The sequence below is a fragment of the Nicotiana sylvestris genome, chromosome 9, assembly GCF_000393655.2.
Source record: "Nicotiana sylvestris chromosome 9, ASM39365v2, whole genome shotgun sequence".
Classification (NCBI taxonomy): domain Eukaryota; kingdom Viridiplantae; phylum Streptophyta; class Magnoliopsida; order Solanales; family Solanaceae; genus Nicotiana; species Nicotiana sylvestris.
The window spans coordinates 144,580,935-144,601,697 of record NC_091065.1 but is presented as its reverse complement, the minus strand read 5'-3'; the positions used below and the strand labels follow the sequence as shown (position 1 = coordinate 144,601,697).

At 39.4% G+C, this 20,763-nt stretch overlaps 1 pseudogene; it reads left to right on the top strand.

The window, feature by feature from the left end:
• The window catches only part of LOC104234976 (rDNA transcriptional regulator pol5-like), a 48,001-nt pseudogene extending 27,915 nt beyond the window's left edge, over positions 1-20,086 (top strand).
• The last annotated feature ends 677 nt before the right edge of the window (positions 20,087-20,763 follow it).

The window sequence follows — 20,763 nt, the reverse complement described above, 5'->3', positions numbered from 1 at the left end:
AGATCCAAAACATCCCAAATACTCGGGGGCTGGCGTGAAAAACTCAAGGCTACATGACCTCCGGGTCAGAAACTCCAAAATTATAAACCCCCGATGAGGCAATACCAAGTTCGCAAGCAATGGCTCTCGAGCCAAGAAACCCTCAACCACTCGAGGACTGTCGTCAATCTCCATCTCCATTGACTTATCAAAACCCGAGGCCATAAGACCACATGCGGGCAGCCTCGATCTCGTAAGACCTACATAAGGTATCTGCAACATCTGTAAGACCTCAAGTAAGGTATGAAAAATACTTGTACCAAGTATCCAAAATTGTAAGACCTCAAAGGCATGAAAAACTTGTAAGACCTTACTAAAGGCATAAACTCGATCTCAAAGTTTCGGCTATATATCGAACTTGTAAGACCCATAAAAAGGCATACCCTCGATATAGATGCCAAAACTACTTTACTCGGGACATAAAGGCCCCGGCCAAACACAAATAACTCTGGTCACAAGGTTGCACCAGCCAAACTAAAGTGACTTGGGGATGCCCGACCGTCGCTATAAATCATAGGCCTTCAATTACTCCGAATATACTTCGAAAAGAACCGGTTAAACAGGCTACCCTCGATATAGGCAAAAGAGCTTCGACCATGTCAGCTCCTGAACATTGGCTTCGAGATAATCAGCCTCCGAGCCAAACCTTCTGAGGTGCTCGATCATCGCCATATAACGACTCACAATCGAGGTTTTTTAAACCATCAAAGAGTAAGGAAAACATTATTTCAAAAAACCCTTATCGAGGGAAAAATAAAGCCTACATAAAAGGTCTCGACCCAAGGCGTAAGAGTCACTGTCGCCAGCCCACATATATAAAAGGTCATACTGACCCAACGCGTAAGAGCCTAAGGGCCAGCTTGAAATTCAAAAACTTGAGGGTCGAATGAGCTCGAGTTGTAACCCACTTCGAAGACTAAATCCAAAACAGTTAACTAAATATGCCTATGGTAAAAAGCATAAGAGCCATTATTTCCATCCCACATACACTGAAAGGTCGCATCGACCAAAAGTGTAAGAGCCACTTTTGCCAGCCTAAAATTCGACAACTTGAGGGTCAAATAAGCTCGAGTCGATGCCCAACTCGGGGACTAAGCCCAAAATAGTTGGCCTAAATGTGCCTAAGAGCAAAAGCACGTAAGAGCCTACGGGCCAGCCCAATGATACTCAAGGCCATACCATGAATCTAAGGATTCCCCTTGGCTTAATGACCAGTTCGTCTGGCTAAAATTAAGGCAAAGGAAAATGCAAGAGAAACAAAACCGCAAGGTTTCTTCTTTATACATACATGGGGATTTACAAACGCGCTTTGAGAATACTATATGCAGAATCGAAACGAAATCCATATACCCCCTGGGGGCTACGGCTCGTCAGTCTCATCTCCGCTATCCTCGGTATCGGACAGGAGTAACCGAACAACATGCTCGTCCGCCCTCGCCTGCGTCAACTCTTCCGAGAGGTCAAATCCCCTACCACGAATGTCCTCGAGGGTTTTCCTTCGAGACATACACCGAACATATTCTTTTCTCCTATCTTCACGGTCAAGGATCTTTCTCAACTTAGCTTGAGCATTAGTGACATCTTTCAAATAGACCACCACTTTTTGATCAGCTTTAGTTCGGCGCATTACAGCTTCAGATTAGGCATCCACAATATCGGCCCTTATCTTCGAGAGCTCAGTCTTGAACTTGGAAATAGTATATTTTCGGACCAAGATATTATCACGAGCTAAGCGAAGTTGAACCTCAAGGGCAAAAGCCTTAGCCAGAGCACCCTCCTCTGTCGAAGACTGAGCATCCGCATAAGCATTCAAATCATAATACTTGCGCTTGGCTCGGCCAACGTCATCTCGAACCCACTCAAAGCCCTCTGCCTTTTTCTACAACTGAAGTAAACAAAATGTTAACTTCGGGAGCTAGAAGGAGGAACGCCTACTCGTGCGGAATAAAATTTCCTGCTCCTTCAAGTAGCTCTCATAATTTGAGCTCCGACTCTCCTTATACCTTAAGTATGCCAATTCGACTTCCCTTTCATCGCAAAGGAGCCTCAAATATTTCTCCTCATCCAGAGCTTTCCGCAGCCTGGCCTCACGGCGCGAAAGAAAACTCAGTAAGGAAGGGAAGGCGCGAAACTCGAAATTCCTGTGCCAAAAACTCACCACAGAGTGATGTCAATATTCTTCCTCAAAGGTCGAGTGCACATCTGCTAACCTAGTTCCCTCAGCTCTGAAAAGTCAACCCCGGCCGATGCACGATTGCTTCGTGCATATGATCCTGGGTTTCGAGTATCCCTCAAAGTACCTCCAATGGAAAAAGAAGGTGACAATGGAGGATAAACTGCCTCCCCAAAACCATAAATCACGAGTACGGTAGGCTCAATCAATACTCCCACTCTGGGCGCCCGGCCTAGGTTCTCCTTGCCCTGATCGCCATCACCTTGCAAAGGTATCTCTTGCTTACTATTATCATTCTTTAACCCGGAATCTAGCGATCATTCTTACCCCTCCCCCAAGGGGACATGGCCTTGCCTCGGAAGGGTCCTCGATGCCTACAATAACAGGGTTAGCACGTAGAAAGAGAAAGTGTTTTTCAACTAAAAGAAGGGAATAGATCACACAACACATACTATGGTATTTTGCCTCCCACCTATCCTTAGATAAAGCTCACGACTTATGATCATTGTGAGGCGAGTGGGTCACCAACATCTGAACCCAATCTGAGGGATCGGGAACCTCTCCTAGCATCCATGAAATTGCTGCAGAAAAAGAAATGAAGGCATACTTACGGAACACCCCTTCGCCGTAATTGAAGAGCTGTGAAGGCACAAGTGTACCACTTACGTGTATAATTTCATTCCTCAGGGAATGACATAAACTCCATGGGGATAATATCTGCAATTCGTACTCGGACGAATCGACTCATCTACTCCCGACCTTGGTCTTCTTCATCATCGACAATGTAATGCGTAGTCGACCGTCATCGTAAGGTTAGCAGACCTCAATGTTGAAAGGGTCGGTATAGTCTAATAAGATGGCTAAGCATAAATTCAAGCCTTTCCTTCTCCACAAAAAACCTCACCATCAACACTATCCGCCAAAATGACGGGTGAATCTGGGCCAAGGTAACCTGATACATTCGACAAAAGTCAAGCACAATCCTATAAAGGGAGCCCAACATGAAGGGATATGTGAACACATTCAGGAATCCCTCGGCACAGTTTGTAATACTTGTCGCGCCCCCTTTTTTCCTCTTTGCATCGGAAAATTGTTTGTATGACATTATGTGTATAAGACAACTCATTTCTTTTGGAAACTGGGTTTTGCTTTTGAAGAGTTGCCACCTAATGATTTAAGGTGCATTAGAACACCTATATTGTTCATTTCTAAGTTTGCTTGATAACTATAGATAGGGTAAGGGCTTGAAATTATCCTAAAGGGAAGGTGTTAGGCACCCTTCAGGATCTAATAGTGTGGTTCCTCACCAGATAGTTTTGTGAATTTGTATAGTTAGCAAATAGACAAGTATAGGCTCAAATAGTAGGGGATTCAGGTTTAAACACATAAGAGTTTGAAAGAACAATTAAAGGCGATCTTTGGAAAAAGGAGTCACATTTTTACAGATAGTTGGGAATATAAAAGGAAAGGAAAAGGGGAGGGGTCCTAGGTTTATTTATAATATGGATCACATCAATGCAATAACCAGTATGACACTCCTTATAATAGGGGATACACGTGGTATTAGCGCACCGGTCATCATATCCATATCTACCCTTCCCACCCCGTCGAGGCATTAAAGCGCAGATTAGTCTCGACCATTATTGCATGCTATTACCCGTCCCACTCCTATCAGTCCCGGAGGAACTTAGGACTACTATTCCTAAATGGGAGGGATGTTAGGCTACTTTTAGGTTTCAAAAGTTGAAAAAAGCTAAGGCGACATACAAAAACACATAGGACTACATATTAGGGGAAACATGTAAACAACTAAAAGGCTCATATATACCTCCTCAAACAAAGCACATAAATAGCATGACTTAAACATAGTTAGGGTCTGAATTTAAAGTACTAAGGCAAGGAGAATTTTAATTGTTGAGGCAGACCAATTTATTACATAACTCAGATAAGAAGTCTGAATCAGGCCTGCCTGCTGGTTGTAGCAGTTACTGATTAACAAAAGCAGGTTCAATTTTTATTGTCGTTATCACCTAAGGCTTGCCTAAATGTTTGGATGAGATCCTATAAACATGATATCTATTACTGATTCAGGACGTGGCAAAGAAGTAATAACTCTAAAACAAACGACTTGAGATCCTATATACATGCTTTCTAAACCGTGTTAAATAAAGGAGTCAGGCTATTTAAAACTAATTCAGAACAATATGAGTTAGGCTGATTTTAAACTAGACTGGTTTCAGATTCTATAAATATTGATATCTATTATTGCTAATTTTAATTCATATAGACATGATATCTTGTCGAACGTGAAATGAATCATGCAGTATTTACTTGAATCCTATAGGCATGATTTCTATAAAGGTACTGATTTTAATGATGTCAGATTGTAACCACTTAGATCCTAAGAGCATGGTGTCTAAGTGTGGTAATAAACATGCAGAATTGAAGACAAACCATATAGGCATGTTATCTAAATGTAGAGTTAGACATACAGAGTTTTAAGAAAACAAATCTCATAGGCATGATATCTAAATATAGAGTTAAACATACAAAACAACAGATCTTGTAGGCATAATATCTAAATGTAGAGTTAAACGTGCAGAACAACAGATCTTGTAGGCATGACATCTAAATGCAGAGTTAAATATGCAGAATTTAAAACAACAGACCTTAAGCATTCATAATTACCCAGCTTTTTTCACTACCCAACCCCAATGTTTATTACAAATTATTACAAACTGAATAATGAATTGCATCAGAAAAGTGTAAAAGAAGAAGTTACAACCAGAGAAAGCCTGATCCTTGACTTCCTCTCTGAGTTATGGAATAAACCACCTCAAATGCTATTTGTTCCAAAGCCTTTCTCATACTTGAGTGTGTCAAAGTTCCCTAAGGGTCTCAAGGTACCCCGGGCAGTGCTTACACCCAAGTTTGCATAACTAGATAGAGATGAGTGTAGTGTGGAAGGGCCAGCCCTTATGTGTCCAAGTTCAGAGGGAGCTCATGGGTCCCAAGACAAGGCTCACACAAGAGGGGCAGAACCTAAGTCTAACAGTATAGTGGAAGTGCAAGAGTAGAGATTTTGTTTGAAAATTGGGTTGAAAATAGTAAGGTAAAGGGTAATTTGAAAACAATATTAGTAAAGCTAATCCTACACAGAATTAGCATTTTTTTATACAGTGGGGTCAGGGGTTTGGGAATACATTGCATGGAGCATATGACCCTAAGAGGGGTCGGGTTTGGACATGCACAACAATAGCTGGTGCTGGCATGCCCATAAACCAGCCAGAGAACACAACACATAGAGGGGTTATGAAGCATATGACCATAGGAAGGGTCAGGTTTGGGTCATGCCCAGCAATGTCTCATGCTAACATGCCCTCAAACCAACCAAAGAATACAAACACATAGGGGATATAGAGGTTTGGTATTCACAAGTCACAATAAGTGACTGAAAGAGTTCATACATAAGAAAACTATATTAATTCAGAAGAGGAAGGGACAGATTACAGCATGCTTGGTAATGTAACTAGATTAAACACAAGCAGAAAACAGGCAAGAGTGAAGGAAATAGTAAAGAAACATGTTGTTGTTGATGCTGGAAGATTAATTAGAACATACCAGTAAAGAGACAAATGCAGAAAGAAAAGTAAGCAAATTTCCACAGCCTAGCCTTGGCTTTCAACTGGCTAGACAAGGCAGCAACACAAGTAGTAACAGAGAAAAGAGAGATAGCTTTGAGTGAAGTGTGTGTCTGAACTCAAGTGGTTCGAGTCTGTTCGAAAGAAGAGAAAGTGCAGGGTATTTATAGCTTCTGAAAACGAGTGATAAGTAAGGTAACAAGTAAAGTTTTAATACAAATATAGAAATAATCAACAGTCATAATCAATTACACAAGTGACTACCTTTAATAAAAGAGTCACTGTTTAAAGGGTAATGACAGATTCAAAATAAGGAAAGGAGATCAATTTAGAGACAAACTGATTATTGCCATAAAAGGAGTAGTAAAAGTATTGAGTAAGTAATCAAGCCTAAGTACAGAAATATGCTTATTTTGGGTAAAGATTCAGTAAGGCAAAATAAGGAAAGGAATCAATTAACTTTAACAAGCGAGTGAAATTAGAGTTTATAAAAGAAAGTTTTTGAAATCAGTCACACGATTGAGATCAATCAAAGAAGAAACATGATTCTGCACTTCAGTATATAAATAAAGTGAACAGGGTCATCAGACATGCAAGGCCAAGTACATTGGCAAAAGAGATAATCACAAGCATGCAGTAGTGGTAGAAATAAGCTAGGGTTCAGTAGTAAAGAAAATATTCGAAGCATAGTAATCAAGTAGGTCAAGTCACATTGAATCAATAGTGAAGAAAATAGAGTATCAGAAACATGCAAAGGTCTCACAGTGGCAGGTGAGGAAACATTTTGAAAAGTTAGGGTTTCAACCATAGTCGAGTTGAAAGATAGTGAAAATCAGGTAAGTCACATAAAGAAAAGAGAGTCTGAAATAAGAACTTTCCATAAAATATTCAAACAAACAATTTTAGACCCAAAGACCTAGGATTTTCAACAACAATCGAGTTCAAATGATGGTAAATAGATAAGTCAATCAAGGATTTTAAACAAACAAGCTCACATCTAACAAATAGCTTCAGAACTCGATTGAGACCTAAAAGAAATTAGGGTTTTAACATGCTGACTCAAGTAGAAGGAAAGCATAACAAACAGTTCTAACATAGTAAAGTCATAAAATAACATCGGGAATGAGAGAAAAGGTTTTTGAAATAACTTAAAGGAAACTCCTAATCAGAACAATGAAGAGTCGTTTTGAAAACAATGTTGAAGAACCTTCGAGAAAAAATGCTTAAAAGTTCATGGCAAGCATAGATCTAAGGTTGATTTGAAAGAAATCGAAAGATCTTAGAGATTCGGGTTTCAAAAAACCCAAAAGAAACGAGAAAGATCTCGAAATTTAACGATCTAACCAGAAAAGGTCAAGGACCCGCCTTGAAAGGCCATGAATGGTCGGGAAAGGTCGTGGATGGTCGGAGAAAGGCCATGAACACCAGTCGAGCAAGGATTAGACCAAACTCCTTCAAAGTCTGGTCGTGAAACGATAGAACCAAACACATAGAAGCCATGGAAGGCTGGTACAGGTCTCATATGACTACGGAAGGCCATGGATTAGGCAGGTATTAGGGTGGATTAGGGTGTAGTTTGATGGCAGCGGCAAGGGCAGCGGTAGGTGAGAAATGAATTAGGTTTGGGGGTCTTTTGGGTTTAATTAGGAAAGGGCAGTCGGTGGCCGTTGATCTAAATGACCAACGACTGGGATTAAAGGGGTTAAGTAGGGATCCGGGTTGGGTCGTGTGAATTGGGTTAGGGGGTCGGGTTTGAGTTGCAATTGGGTTAGGGAATTGGGTCTTGATTTGGGCTCAATTTTAGGCTATAATTGAAATAAAATCTGGCTATATTTTAAATACCCATTTTTCCAAATTATTTTATAAAAAAAATAGCAAGTTAATTTTAGAAAAGAAATTGAAAGTACTAAAATATTTTATAACATATAATTATCAATTTAAAAATACTGGACTTAAATTTTATAAATGTAAACATAATTAAATCCTAAAAGAGGCTAATATTGCCATTATATGCAATTTAGCTTTAAAAATACTAAATAAATTTGTACAAAATATTCAAAAATCATCTTGGCTATATTTTAACAAAAATGTGAAAGTCTAATAATTGAATTACCAAAAATAAAATTTTGGAAATAACAATTGGGTTTTTATGGATAAAATATGGAAATAAATTGATTTAAAAACCTTTAAAAATTAAGGAAAAAATACTAAAACATTTGGACATACTTATATATGCATACATATGCTATTTTGAAGGTATTTGCGTATTGAACAATATATAGGAAAAAATTAGGTATCAACAATACTCTCATCCGGGGAAGGTACCTGCAGTATTTCCTTCTCCCCCTATCCACAGTCTTTCCTCACCGATCCAAGGTGTCCCTCTCCTATCAAAGAAGTAAACTTTAAGATATGCTCCCGTTGATCCTGAGCATCGGGGCACTTTTCTGATGAAAAGTCCCCTCTCGAAGAAAAATGTCCCTAGGCAACAAGGCGAGAATTGAAGGCGGAACTCTCTCCTCCATGCCGAACGGGTCCTGATGTAGTAGTCATGGCTATAGCTAAATTAGAGAACTAGAGTAGGAATTTAGGCAAGGGCAATAATGCTGAAATAGCGAAAGGCCTAACACAGTAAAAAGAAGAGAAACTACTCGGAATGGTGGAATCTCCAAAAGGGGGGAAGCATCCCTATATATGGAAAAAGCGGCAAAGATCTGCCCGCCCCAGAGGCCGATTAAAAGGTTGGCAAAAATTGCTTTGGGAAGATGTGCCGGTGGGACCACCTTGGTCATTTTACAGCCATGTCACCTATTTGATAAGCACCGTGTGACGTTTCGGGGTCGGAGACCCCCGCACCAAATAAGTCCCGAGGTGGTACCCAATCTCGAGAACCTCTATCAAAAAGAAAAAAGGCTCCGAGAAGCCATTAATATCACTACAAGTCCTGAGGTGGTACCCGACCTTGAGGACCTCCATCAAGAAGAAGAAAGGCTCCAAGAAGCCATTAATATCTCTACAAGTCCCGAGGTGGTACCCGACCTCGAGGACCTCCATCAAAAAGAAAAAAGGCTCTGAGAAGCCATTAATATCACTACATGTCCCGAGATGGTACCCGATTTCGAGGACCTCCACCAAAAAAACGTTAGGCTCTATGAAGCCTTTTGCATCATCGCCATACCCGAGATGGGACCCGATTCGGGGGATCTCTCCAAGGGGTCATCGACGTCATTACAAGACTCGATATGGTACCCGGTTTTGAAGGCTCTTATCAAGGAGAAAAATAAGCACTTAAAACTCTATTCGTATGGGCTTGGCCTCGGGATACCATCTAAACCCATGTAGTCCCTTATCGGGATCCTTCAACAATGCCTTAAGGCTATATACACTAAGTTCAAGATGAGTTTCCATACGGCCCGAGTTAACCTTCACTCGGGGACTGCTCTCGAAATCCTAAAGGCAGTCTCCATTCTCGAGCTTCCGGGGGAATCCCCCCTTGAAGATTATCGCCGGGTCTAAAGGCTAAATCTCAATTTGAGGGTCCAAACCTCCACTCTCATTCAACTCAAAGTCGGGGTCCCGATGATCCGAGTCTATCAGTCCAACCCGGGCTCAATATTTGCACCAACCGATGGGGTCATGCACTTAGATTTTTTCTACACCAGCATTGATAAAGGTAATATAGTATGAGTCAGAGACAAATTAAAGAAACATTTTTCATTCATAAACATTCCATTGCAAAATCCCATAAGGGGTCCTTACACAGAAACAATGAAGCAAAAAGGTACACATATGGTAAAAGCCTATAGCCTAGCCTATTATCGAGGAGGCATCCTCGGTGGCAGTATCTTCAAGCACCTCTCCCCGGGAATCTCATCTCGATCCTCCAGAATGATATCTCCGAGGGCAAAGATTAAGAAGAGGAGAGTGGTTGAGAATAGCAAAGTGACGCAGAAGAAGCAGAAAGGAACGAAGAAGTGGATGGTAGAAAAATCTGGCTAGTATGGATTTTTCCAGCGCTACTATTGTAAAGCCACTTCTCGAGACGTTGCCCCGGTGCGGGATGCAACAGTTAGTAGATAGTACCACCTCACTCCATGAAAAGAAAAGGGAGTGAGGCTCCGCACCGGGTAATCAGGGGAGGTGAGTGTGAGCACGTGATTTTTGCCCTATATGAATTTCTCCCATAAATTCAAAACAAAATAATTTCTTTTCATTATTTGCAATTTTGTGAATTTTGTGGCATTTTCTATTAATTATTTGCATTTGTCTGTGCATTTCATTTTTGTATAATTAATGAAAAATACAAAAATATGCTGCATTTTCATTTAGGATTTCATTTTTGCATTTTTGAAATTAATTAGTAATTTAGTGTTTTATAAAAATGGAAAACACACAAAATAGTTCATTTTGGCACTTTAATTTTAATTTTTCGAATTTTGGTAGTTTTTCTTTAATTTGGCATTTAATTAGTGGTGGTAATTATAATTAATTCAATTTGATCAGATAATTTGATTAGGAATTAATTTAGGTTTTATTTTTAATTTTATTTAAAAGAAATTAAAAGGAAAAATTGAAATAAAAAAGAAAAGAGAAAACAAAGGTGTGGATCAGATTTTGGGCTGAGTTATATTTCAATTCTTAGTCCCAAATTGGATCTTCCATTAATACCCGCCCAATCCAGACCCATCTCCACCCCTGACCCGCCCCAAATCGCCCCTAAACCCGACCCACGTCCTAAATAAACGCACAAGAGATACACGGAGAGCCCCATGCCCTAAATCCCAAACGAACGTTGTTCCTCCATCGTTCTCACTCGAACTAAGCCCCAAATTCAGTCTAGATTCAGGCGAGTGAATCCCAAATCCTTAACCCACGCGTCCCTCCTTCTCTCATCTTGTTGTTGTTAACGGTTTCTGATGCAAGATTCTCCTCCCCTCTCACTCGCTCGAATTTGAGTTTTATCGCACGATTGGAAGGTTTTGGAGACGAGATATTGGATAAGTGTGAGGCGTTGGATTGATTTTACTCCATCCGAGCCCCACATTCATCAAGGATTGGTCTTCAAAAGAAGCCTTATCTGATTTTGTGAAGGGGGACTGGAAAAATTCTTTTTTTGGAAAAAGGTTGAAAGACGTCTTGAACTGATGGTTTTCAGGGTTGATTTTCTTCTTTGAATAGTCCTTTCAAAGTTTAAGAGAAGCATATATACAAAGTTTTCTTATTTTCAGAATCCGGATTTGAGTTCCAAAGAGATAAAAATTGAAGTTCAGGCTTGGTTTTCTACTGTTGTCTTATTGATTCGCTGCTGAACCTCGCTAGGATTTGGAGTCAAAAAGGTGTATTGTTGAGTCTATAATTGTTAAAAAAAGTTTGAAACTTCAGGTTCAATTTCTTTCTCTCATGTAACTCTATTTTTTTAGCTGTTCTTGAGCTATGGAATTTTTGAGTTTGCATCTCTTTGTTGCTGTCATGTAAGCTTGTGTGGGATTGAATCAATGAATTCGAGTTTAGTTTCTTACTTTGCATCAAATTGTTCCTTTGTTTCATGTCGAAGTGCATTCTGATCTTCACGCTGTAAGAATTATGCATTAGCTGTATTCATGAAGTAGTTTCCTTGGAATTCTTGTCTGTTTTCTAGAGGCAATGCTGAAATATGCTATTTAAATCCTAAAGCTCAGTCTTGGTAATTCTGCTTGTGTTCTTAGGGTAGCAATAGTGTATGGGCTGAATCTTAATGATCCATGTAGTATCCTGTTATGTTCGATTTTAAAACCTGGCGCAAAGCTACATTGGCTCATGGTCTAAAGTGGTTTGAAGATTAATTGTTCTACTGATTGTACATGTTCAGATTGCTCCATTTTCCTGCTCTTGTTCGAGAATGTATATACCTTGTTTCTGCTATAAGACTTCTGCTCTTTCGAGCTGTTGAAGAAGTCAATTTGAGCAGTTGTTCCGAACTTTGACGAATTGAGTTAGCCTGCCCTATTTTGCACTGTCTAGGCAGCTTATCTGCATGGCTTTGAATGAAAATTCTGCACTGTTTGGCTGCAGCGGCTCTGATTTACTAGTAGTTTATGTGTCTATCTGAGTTCTACTTGGTTTTGCAATTGCTAATCAGCCAAAGGAAATCATCAGCAAGGCTACTGTGTTGTCTGCCTATCTGGTAAGTCTGGTAGCCATGAAATCTTGCAGAAGCCTCCTTGCGCATAAGTTTGGTTGAATTTTGTTGGCTTTCCATATTTGTGCTCATGAACCTTCTATCCCCTCATTCAGGGAAGACAATTGCCTATGTTACTACTTCCCTCACTTGAGATTACCTTATGGGGTATGCCAACTTTAACAGTTCAGTCATATAGGATCTGAAATGGAAATCTGTTACTGTCTCTCTTCGGCCTAATGAATCTCATTGATGTTTGTTGGCTTTGTTTGAAAGAACATTGTACCATGTTGGATTGAATATCTTGGTTTACTTAAAGATCTGGTGTGAATCTGGATCATTGTGAGAATCTTATAGTAATCACGTCTCCAAGTCTAGAGTAAATTGAGAGTAGCTTCTTAAGGTATATGTTTACTACTGTTGGTGTATTTCTCTTTAAGAAGGCATGAACAAGATTATCGGTCCCTGTATATAGTAGAGTGAGGATTTAACCATGTGCGTAAACTTCTGATTGCTCTGCATACAGTCTAAATAGTGGTTAAGGTACTGTCTTTCGTTATGGTTTTTCATTAACCCATAGTTTTTTGCACTGATTATCCATGTTTGGTATTTTTCTTGGTTTTGCTATGGGGTTTCCTTGACAATAAACAAATGAGCTCTTTCTTAAGAGCTCAGAATTGGTTGTACTTTATTATACGATTTCGAGGCTATTTTGAGTTATATATGTGGGCAGACATATGTTATAGGTATACTTCACTTGTTATGTAAAATAATTTATCAAATTCAGCTCCTCCCTCAGAGTCGTAGTTTCATGGTTCAAGTATGCTTTTCTGGTGTTAAGTGATCAACAAGTTCTGTTTCCATTCCATTTTGTTTCGTATCTATGCCATCTCTGATCTGATCGATTTGGCTCAAAATATTACCAAGCAGCTTATCCTTCTTTTGAACAGATTTGAATAGTCTGCTTCAGGCATGTAATTAGTTTATCATGGCCACGGGTACGGTTCCCGTGACGTAGTTGTGGTACTAAATTTCGAAGTGGCTTTAAATATGAGTATCCGTAGTTATAAAATCAGTTGAATAGATTTGAGGTGCGCCGTGCCAAATAAAATCTCAAAATGCACGGCCCTCGCTTAATTAATATCTTAATTTCTTTAGAAATCGAGGCGTGCCATTTAGTGAATTTCCTTCGCCCTCACAAATTCGAAAGTGCGTAGTTGCTTTAGGCGCGCTATTTTAAAATTACCTTCTTAAACTCGGACGTGCATTTCATGTGACACAAATCCAAATCTCAACAACGCTAAATAAAATGTGTTGTGGACCAGGGTACATTTCATGTGGCGTGGTTCAAGACGTGTTTTAGATGGCGTTGAAATCTTCCTTAAAGTAATTAAAAGCGGCTTAAAGTTAAAATGCACATAGGTATGAAAGTATTTTAAAATCAAATAATAGGCCAATTGTAACAGTTAAGCGACCGTGCTAGAACCACGGAACTCAGGAATGCCTAACACCTTCTCTCGGGTTAATAGAATTCCTTACCCGGACTTTTGGTTCGCGGACTGTAAAACAGAGTCAATCTTTTCCTCGATTCGGGATTCGAACCGGTGACGTGGGACACCATAAACTATCCCAAGTGGCGACGCTGAATCTTTAAATAAATTAATCCCGTTTCGATTGTCACTTTAAGTTGGAAAAAACTCCCTTATATGCATCTCTTCGGGGTGTAGTGAAAAAGGAGGTGTGACAGCTCTGGCGACTCTGGTGGGGATCGAACCCAGAATCTCTGATTCAGGGTTTAGAATTCGAGCTTAGATGAATTGTTATAGTTGGCTTTATTTATTATCTGATTTTGTTACATGTTTGGGCCTAATGTGCTAAGTGTTGCTTTTACTGCTTTGATATTCTGTGAACTATATATGAACTGCTACGAAACCCTTCTTCTTTCTGAGTCTTCTAAATCATGGAGGAGTGTGCACTTCGTGTGACTTCTCTTATGTATATAGTCTTATCTAATTTTAGAACGAGGTTCGGACAAGTTGCAAAGCCGGTGAAGCTTCTGTATTCTCGGTACGCTCCCCCCCCCCCGGCTCGAGCTGTCCGCTCGGGTAAGCCAGGTATAGAACAATAAACCTAAGTTTTCAAACCAAGTATAACATAGCCTCATGTCAGATCCCTAGTAGGAACGCTTGTTTGCATCATGTGCATTTTAACTTTGGGGACTCAACACAGGGGTTGGGTCCGTCTAGGACAGGTGTACCCAAAATAACTGACCATCTTGGTGCATCATATGTGCTACATGTTGCATTTTTTTCAAGGGTAAAAGGGTCATTTGGTGGACTAATGATAGTTGAGGGAAAATGGAAAAAAGAAAAAAATGAGAAAGAAAAGAGGTTGAAGTATAAAAATTGAAGCAAGTGGGGCCCAGTTAAAATTTTCTTGCACACATTTTCAAAAAACCAAAAAAATTAAAAATGAAAAAAAAATCCAAAAAAAGAGTTTGCATTTTCCCTGTCATTTTTTTTAAAAAAGGAAAAAATATAGAAAAGAAAACCCAAAAAGATGTTTACATGTTTCATCAGTTTTTTCAAAACAAAAGACCAAAAAGATATATTTTTTTCCTCTGAATTAGTTGTTATTTTTATTTTTCGCCCCTGTCCAATCTGCCCGAACTACGCATACCTGATTCTCGTCTTTCGGGGCGTGATACGTAGGCAACCCACATAGGGTCCGGTCTTCCTAGTGAGTTTAGGTTCTTGGCTTCGCGGGGTCTTAGCCAAATCTTACATTTTTAGCCACATAGGTTAATTTCAGAAAAATAGTCACAATCATGTCTTGAATATGTCCAACTGGTTGATGGTCAACTCAAATTGGAAGCTGAAAAGGATGATGGGTTGAATAATTGTGCCTTTGGTTTGAGATATGCATTTCGAAGGCTCATTCGTGGCCTTTCTTCATCGAGAGAGTGTGCAAGGCAAGGATTTGCATTAGGCCTGGCAGTATTGGTTAGTGCATTTCCATGCATAAAAATGGATGCACTATTCAAGTTAGTTGTCGACTTGTTGGAGGATCAGGACAAAGATTGCCTATTCGGATGCTTGTTTACTTCTGGGGCTATTGCAATATCAGGGAAATTAACTTTAGAGTGGACTGCTGATAATAAGATTCCTTATATTAAAGAGTTTGTTGGTTCTCTACTCTCGCTGGCAATAAAGAAGTTGTACTTACAAGAGCTTGCTGTCTCAATTGTTGTAGAGGTAATTGACAAGTTACTTGTCGAAGCTTCCTTGAAACATATACTTGAAGCTCCTGGACTTAAAGAGTGGTTTGAAGGTGCAACAGAAGTTGGAAATCCCGATGTTTTGCTTCTTGCCCTTACTATACATGAAAAACTAGTGTAGATGATAAAAGTTTGGGAAGCATCTCCCTTTTCCTTATAGCCCGGACATGCTATTTACTGTGGAACATCTTTCCTTGCTTTCAAATTGCTTAAAGAAGTCCATCTTTTGTCACCCACGAACTGATAGTGTATGGTATTCCTTGGTAAATACTCTCTTACTTGAACATGTTCCACATGATTTTGATCCCTCAGAAGCTTTAAGTTCAATGAAAAAGCATAAAAAAGCAGGAAGGGTTGCTCAGCAGAAGAAGATACTGTGAAAAATCTTAAAAACTTTTGTGAAGTTATCATTGAAGGATCACTTCTTTCATCATCTCATGATCGCAAGAACCTGGCATTTAATTTTCTTCTACTTCTCCTTCCAAAATTACGTGCTTCGTGGGTTTGCAACATCCTTTCTTTCAAAGTTGTACATTGCTTAATGGATATACTTTCCACAAAACATGCTTGGCTATTCAAAACCAGTCAATACTTTTTTAGAGAATTATCTAACTAGGTCAAGCATGATGATGTTAGAAGAGTGGCAGTTATCGTGGCTTTACAAAAACATAGTAATGGGAAATTCGACTGCATCACTAGGTCAAAAACAGTAAAAGAATTGATGGCTGAGTTTAACACTGAGTCCGGATGCATGCTTCGCATTGAGAACTTGGTTGATGTGTTCCTTGATGAAGGCCCTGCTACAGAGGAGCCTTCAGATTAGAGTCAAACAGCAAATGACAACTCAGACATTGGTTCCATAGAAGATAAGGATTCTGTTGGATCGATAGGAACCTCAGATTTTTTTCAAAAGATGGGTTATAGAGTCACTTCCCAACAGCTTGAAGCATCTACCTCTGGATACAAATGCAAGGTTCAGGGTGCAGAGAGAAATTCTCAAATTTCTTGCCATTCAGGGTTTATTCTCTTCAACTCTTGGAACTGAGGTGACATCTTTGAATTGGAGGAGAAGTTTAGGTGGCCAAAGTTTGCCATTTCAAGTGATCTTTGTAAGATGTGCATTGAGCAGGTGCAATCACTGCTGTCAAATGCCCAAAAAGGAGAAGACCTCATGTTGTGGCAAGTGGTTATGAAGCTTATGATCTTGGAGTTTATTTCATGCGATTTCTTTCCACATTGCGAAACATTCCTTGTGTTTCACTGTCAGGTCCTTGAGCGATGATGATGAAGAAACATTCCAAAATTGGCAGGCTATGGAGTCCCAGCTCTCAAGACTGGAGAGGAACTTGGGCCCATGTGTTGACGCAAAAATTTCATTCCATGAGGTATCTGCTGATACAATTGTTGCTTCAAGTCCTACTTCGACCTGAGGAATTTTCTGAAGCTGCCTGCGAATTGGTTATTTGCTGTACAAATGCTTTTCGATCTTATGATATTCTTGCTTCATCGGTAGAAGGTGAAGGAAATGGAGATGGCACGCCTGAATTGATGAATGTTCTAGTGGACACCATGTTTTTTATTGCCACAGTCATCAACTCCAATGCGGACTGTTGTTGAGCAGGTTTTCAAATGCTTTTGCCATGATGACACGGATGACGGGTTACTTCGGATGTTACGGGTTATAAAGAAAAATCTCAAACCAGCCAGACGGCCCAGGACTACCCAGTCAGGATCGCTTATTCAAGAGTTGCTTAAGAAGATTTTTATTTTTATTTTTATTTTTTATGTTTTGAGTTTGTTTTCCTTTTTATGTCGTCTTTTACCTTCTAGTTTTGTACAGTAATGTCGATTTTTTTTTTGTTGTTATTGTAATTTCTATTTTGTATTGGAAAAGTGTGTTATAACTCAAAATTCCAAAAAAAAAAAGATTTTGCGTTTTATATTTCCGTTAAAATTTTCTTTAGAAATACTACTCCTAGAAATTAAAAAAAATGAAATTTTGAGGTATTTTTTCCTTAGGAAATTAATATCTAGAACTCAAAAAAAAATATTGAAAAAAAAAATTTTGTTTTTCTATTTCCCTTAGGATACTAGGATTAAAAACTGAAAAAACAAAAATGGATTCTTCTTTCGGAAATTAATAAAATAAAAAAATTCTTTCTATTTTCACTAGAACTTTAGGACATTGTACTTAGCAGGAAAAAAATATATTTTATCTTTGGTTTATCATTAGTAATTCTTCTTTAGGTAATCAAAATTTGAAATTCAAAAAAAAAATATTATCTTGTTCATTTCTCGTTTCAAAATCTTTCTTCACGGATATCAAATGAAAATTCAAAATATTTTTCTTTGGTTTATTGTTTAGATTTCCTCCCTAAAACAAATCAAAAAAAATATATTTTTCTCTTGTAGGTTTTTTTTCCTTAATAATTTCCCATAGAGTGTTTGTTTCAAAAAGAAAAAAATACATGCCCGTTAAGTTTGAGTTTAGAATAGGTTATAGAACATTAAGTCTAGGAAATTCAAAAAAAAGACTTGCTTCTTTTGTTTCTCTTTTTTCATCGGAATAGTCATTAAGGTAAAAAGAAAAAGAAAAAGAAAAATAAACAGAGAATGTCAGTTTGTTTCCTTTATTCCTGATCTTCCAGAACTACGCAAAAATCTGATTCATGCGGGGCCATGATACGTAGACAACCTACATAGAGTTCGATCGAATCATTTTTTACAGTTAAAAGAAAAGAAAAAAAAAGAAAAAAAGAGAAAAAAAAAAGAGATGAAATTGTGGGATGTGAGAAATGTGAGGAAAGAAAAGAGTGAAATTAGAAAAGAGGAAGGAAAATGATCAAGCAAGTGCTAGAAAAAAACAAAGAAAAGAGAGGTTGAAATGAATAAATTGGGATGATGCCAAATGACCTTCATACCCTCGAAGTCATTTTAGAACCGATAATTGTGGCTAGGTGCATTGCATATAAAGTGAGATTATCTTATGTTAAATGCCCTAACGCTAACGTGATGGCTTCATTTTGTTATATCTTCATATTGGAAAGGTGGTTGGTTTGTGGTCCTCGAAGCAGTAACTCCTCTCCACAACATAAAGTCAAAAGGCAATGGCAGACAACAACAAAACTGAGTTGGTTGATACAGGTGCCCAAAAGCAATTGGTTGAACAGGGAAATGAGTTGGTTAAAGAGGTGAGGATATTAAGACAACACATGGCGGACATGTATCAGGCCTGGATGACTGAGAAGGCACCACCCCCCGCCACCACCTAGCTTCCTAAATACTACTCTTACCCAAACATCGGTCACAATGCCAGATGATCCCCCATACTCTCCAGATCCACCCGCTTATCATGGCTTTCCCAACCACCCTAGTAGCTCCGTCACTCATCTTCCAATTACCTTTCCCAAAAATTGTCCTCCTATTTTATCCACCATCCCCAACAATGAACACCCACACAAAGCTCACGATGCCCAATATTACCCCTCAAAGGTTGCCCACAAGGTTCCTAACTTATACAAGCAGGGCCCGCGGGATGAACCTCATGTTGAAAATGAAAAGTTCACAAGAAGAAAAGGGCGAGATGGGATACCCAGGAGGCCGAAAGGCATAGAACAGTCCTTAAAGAACAAGCAAGGAATTGGAGACCAGGGTAGCATGTCTTACAAAGAATTGTCTATGTCCCCTGACGTTTGTCTGCCTGCGGAGTTTAAAGTGCCAAAGTTTAACTTGTATGATGGGTGTGGGGATCCGGTAGCCCATTTGAGGGATTATTGCAGTAAAATGAGAAATGTTGGCGAGAAAGATGATTTGTTTATGGCGTACTTCAGTGAGAGCCTGACTGGGGCAGCTTTGGAATGGCATAATCGTCAAGATGTTGGTAAGTGGCCGACATTGGGTGACATGGCTCAAGATTTTGTTCGATACTTTCAATACAGATCGGGTGTTGTCCCAGACCGCTCCTCCCTATCTCAAATAGAAAAGAAACCCAAGAAAAGTTTTAGGGATTTTTGGCTCAGATGGAACGAACAAATTGCCCGGGATAGTCCTCCCATTGATAGAAAAGATGTTGGTGAGCCCCACCGACGATAGGGTCCAGTGGTCGTTCTTGCTAAACGCTTTCAGCCTCAATGTCGACCTCGTGGATATGCTTGTGATCCCCCCAATGCTACTTCTCCCCACAGAACTCCCAAAGTCGTAGATCACTTTCCCAGTACCCTGTCCACAATGCACCACCATATGCTCCACACCTACAAAGCCCGCGATGGCCCACACCACTTCCCCAAATGTCTTACCCGCCCCCACGAGCCTATCGAAAACCCCCTGGATCAGGTTTTCGGCCTAATCAAGCATTTAAGAATGAGAGGTTGCTGAAAAAAGAAAAGGCTTTCACCCTTATTGGAGAATCATATGCCAGTTTGTTCCAAAAATTGAAGCAATTGGACATGTTGAAGCCGATTCATATAAAAATGCCAAACCCTCTGTCAAAGAAGTTTGATTTTTCTCAAAGGTGCGCATATTGCTCAGATGCCCTGGGGCATGACATAGAGAAGTGTTGGAATCTGAAGAAAGCAATTCATAAGCTTATTGATGCAGGCGACATTGTCGTGCAAAATCTAGATGCAGCAGACACTAGCCAAAGTCCATTGCCTGTGCATAATGAGGCGCATATGATGGGTATGGTTTATTTTGGAAAGGAATGTGAGAATTCATCTGGAAGCCTTGGAGGTCCACGTGCTACTAAGTTTTCAGCTCTATCAGGGGTTGATCTTAAGAACGAGCCAACAAAAGGAACCTAAAAGCAATTTGTTAAGAACAATGTGATGAAGACTTGTGGAGGTCCTAGTATTGCTGATGCAGAATTCAGTGGCTAAGATACCGCGCTTGGTAATTGGAAAGACGCTCCATTTCTTGGTCAGTCGGAGAGGAGCTTGGAGGTTTAGTTTGTTGTCATTTATGTTGTCCGGGTTATTGCAGGGTTGTAATCCGGATATTGTCTTGTGACTCAAACCCTTCTATCCTTATATTTTGTTTAGTTTGTTTAGTCATAATAGCCCGTTTAGTGTTGCCTAGGTTTGTTCTAGGTTTGTAACCCCAGTTTAGTTTGTTTGTTTTGTTGTCTAAACCCTTTCACCATATGTCTAATGTCATTTTCTGTTTTCTATGATTTCTAGTCATTTTCGTTTAGTTCTCTTTTCTTTTTATAGTTCTTTTCCTGTTGACTCTAGTGACATGATATGCACGTGTAATTCTCAGCCTGGTTTTAAAAGTCAGTTTAATCACGAAGCAGTGAAACAATGTTGAAGATGTAAGGACATTTGAAGGAAATAGGTAAAGGCATTTTGAGATCACTTCAAGCCCGAATTGTGTGAAACTGGGGCAGATAGAGCATAAAGAAACCCTATTGAAATGCATCATGCCGCATCATGTTGAAGCTAACGGCAAGTTTTCCCAAATTGACAGGGGCCGTTCGTGG